We start from the raw sequence: 3,862 nt of genomic DNA, 5'->3' as shown, positions 1-3,862 counted from the left end.
CGGCGACCGTTTTATCCGCGACGCTGTCATCAATCGTAATCGCTACGACGAAAAGCACGACACTAAAGCGAAGAGATTCGCGCGAAGTAAACACCGGCGACGATTTGCTGGGGACGCAGTGCGCAATCTTCGCGATCCTGGAAAATGTACACGGGCCATCTCGCGAGCACGGTGTGGATGTACGGTGCAGTTGCCGTGAGAAAATGACACGGTACCGTTCAGCGGAACATCTGGGATTCAGTGACGTAGAACAGTCGTAGGAAACGTGGACGCGAAACTAGCTGAGAATTTAATGGCGCTCGCGTTTCTTTCACCGAATTCATGTTAAATATGCAACGGAATTCTCACGCGCTCGAGGTACATTCACCGCGGAAAGCAGGTTCATGATTTATGGTGAAGCGGATGGTATTGAGTGTTTCTTGAATGGAACATTGTTAGTGTTTTTTGGAAGCCAGTGGAGGGGGAAAATTGACGGAAATGTGCAATTTAATTTAATCTATAATTAACTTTATGGAGAAAACAGCTGACGTTGAAATTTTTCAGAGATGATTTCGGGTTGGCCACGCCTCCTTTTGTATTAGACCGCCCTCTTCTGTGTTGTCTCCGCCTCTTTGAGGTTAATTCTGACTTCTAAAGTAGTAGTTCCATCCCCTTTTGTATTAGCTCCGCCCCTTTTGAATTAGTTCAATTTCATTTTGTATTAGGTCACACTCTTTAAAATTGGATTTGGTACATTTTCTGTCATCCCCGCTTCTTCTTGGGTTGGTTCCGTCCCTTTTTGTATTCGCCCTGCCCCTTTAAGGTTAGAACGCCCCCTTCAAGGTTGGCACCTCCTTCTTTTGGATTGTCCTCTCTCCTTTTGTAGTTGCAAAAATAGCAGTTAACTTAGCGAAAAAAAGCTGCGAATTAACAATGAAAACTGATAAGAAGATGGAGAAGCTTAATCAAATTTCTTAAAATATGATGAAGACGTCACTTTGGTATATTCTCCCATTAGTCACAAACGCGCCTGCTTGATTTAATTTCATCGATCACCATTAAATGATATTAGTTTTGGTTCCGAATGTCACAAATAGTTTCCAGTGTTCCAATTCGATTACGCTCGGCTGACTCCCGCGAAATTATTTCGGGAACGGTAAATCAGTATGAAATATAAAAGTCGATCCTCTGCGCCCGACAGTAATCAGAGGCGTGTTGACAGAACCTCGAATAGTGCACCTGTCGATACTACCGATCCAACGCAATAAAAAACGAACCATCGTCAGCTTGTAAAGTTTGCGCATGAAAATAAAAAAAAACGACGCGGAACAACCGTGGAGAGAGAGAGAGAGAGAGAGAGAGAGAGAGAGAGAGAGAGCAGAACATGCAAAGTTGCTTTGCCACACCGTCCCGATAGATACTATACAATTCAGCGCTATTGATTTTACGAAAAGCGAGTTATCTTCGAAAGGTCAGCTTTCTAAAGCTTTTTTGCAGACAATTAAATAACATCCCGTTATTTATTTTACCGTAAAAAATGATTTCGATTCCGCCGGTCGAATCGTTAGCTATTGCACTCGGTCTCTATCTAAATATTTGAAAAAAACTGTTTTTTAAGGCGCGCCGTGGTTTTATTGGCCGCTGCCGCTGCGGTGCGTCAGTCAGTGACGCTTCAGAATTCAATGCGAAACCAGCAACATTTTTTCTCTCGCTGTTATCCTTACTCGGGCAATTTATGCATTCTTAACGCTTCTACTGTTTAATCATTTCATGCCTTCAACGAAAGTATCGGATTTGCTAAAAAAATTTGTAAACATGTTTTAGTAAAAATTCAATATTTGCTCCCTGTATCTCTGCTTTTCTCGAAATTATTGAATTTTAGAAACGTCGAAGGGTGTTCCTGAAATTTTGTTACATGTTTCGAGCCAGGAGAAGCGAAAGCAAATTTGCATTGTTTCGATATCCTGATAGTCTTGTGTAAATAGTTATACTATCGAGTTAATAGGTAATTCTAGAACTACGAGTTAATTAAACGCAGCTAGTGATCATCATATGTTTATAACATTATAATTGAATATGTCAAAGTTTAAATTAAAAAGGTAATTATCAGGTAACTATTGCATACTGTGGACTTATATGGACCTCGTTGTTAAGCAATCTCGACAAGCAAGTACATCACAGATTGCAAAATAAATTACGTCGACTGCATTTCTATTTAAATAGTAAATTACAATTTACAAATTATTTAAATAGTAAATTACAATTTATAAAGTATATAAATAGTAAATTACAATTTACAAGATATTGAAATAGTAAATTACAATTTACAAAATATTGAAATAGTAAATTACAATTTACAAAATATTGAAATAGTAAATTACAATTTACAAAATATTTAAATAGTAAATTACAATTTACAAAATATTTAAATACTAATTTACAATTTACAAACTATTTAAATAGTAAATTACAATTTACAAACTATTTAAATAGTAAATTACAATCAACAAAACTCTGCCAGCGTTAAATACTCGAGATCCACTAGTCCCAGGTAAGCTATCGCGATCGATTCTATTAGCCGGCACTCGCTGCCGCGTAGCCTGTAGTTAGTAAATCACGCGAAAGTAATGCCGAGTCCCGGGGTGCACGCGATTCGATATTTTCGTCGAACCGCATCAAACGCGGGGATTTCTCGAAGATGAATAAGATCTCATCCGCCACGCTTTCAATGCGGTTCCACAACAGCCCTTCGGATTTGCCAAATTCCCGCTCGCATGGATCTCACCGAATTTCCGGGGGAATTCAAGATCCTCGACTGACCGGCCACACCATATAGAATATCCGAATTTGACGCGCGTTTGCTCGCTCACCCAGAAAACGTGGCCACTCTTTTCGAATCATAAGAACTTCGACCACGACACAAATTGACACTGAAGAAACTGCGGTCCATCGACTAGCTTCCTTCGAATTCTTTTGATTGCTGTGAAATTATCGGCTGCGATGGGTTCGATGTTACATAACTAAATAATAAAACTCTGCTGTTATTTATTAGTTACAGGACAGCTGCGAATTATTAAACGAGTTAGGGTAGTTTTAAGCGTAATAGTTGGGGCGAGGATAATTTTATATTAAAGGCTTTAAAAACTTCTTGGTTGTTGATTAAGAATTTTTGTTATTTATTTTTATTTATTTTATTAGCGTAAATGGTTACGTTAGATTTATTTGATTTTTTCTGATTTAATGAAACGGTAAAATTATTGACTAAATATTGGATAAAGATTTTTTAAAATACCATTATTGAGTAAGAGTTCTTAAACGATCCTTAAAAAGGGCGGAGAACATATTCGAGAGAATATTTCGCTAATTAGATCCTGATCGCTAGACAAATTAAGGTAAAAATTATTTTCATTGATTAAAGGATCCTTCATGGTGGAAATAAAATTGAGACAATTAATTTCGCTTGATATACACGATTTCTTATATTTTGCCAATTTCCATTGGCTGGAAATGTCTAAAGGCCTGCGGTTTAAATCACTTATATATTTTTAAATATTATATTATAAAAATATTATATTTATTAAAAAAATATATATTGATAGATATGTCAGAAACTAAAGCAACAACAATGAAAAATGTGATTTTTAGTAAACATTTAAGCCAACCAGAAATTATTCTCAATGGAACCAGATTTCGAAAATCACAATATTCATTTACATTACAACATTATCAAAGACGATCGAGTTCCTCACCGACGTCACTAATGAAGAGAAAGCGTCGCGAACAACGACGGAACAGTTCGCAGCGGCCGGAAAATTCGTAGATGCCCGGCGACGTTTCTTCGTGCCGCCCCATTCGAAAGTTCGTGAGTGTCGATAAAGTCCCC

The sequence above is a fragment of the Augochlora pura genome, chromosome 2 (genome assembly GCF_028453695.1).
Source record: "Augochlora pura isolate Apur16 chromosome 2, APUR_v2.2.1, whole genome shotgun sequence".
Classification (NCBI taxonomy): domain Eukaryota; kingdom Metazoa; phylum Arthropoda; class Insecta; order Hymenoptera; family Halictidae; genus Augochlora; species Augochlora pura.
The sequence above is the reverse complement of the archived record's forward strand: the minus strand, read 5'-3'. Positions refer to the sequence as shown.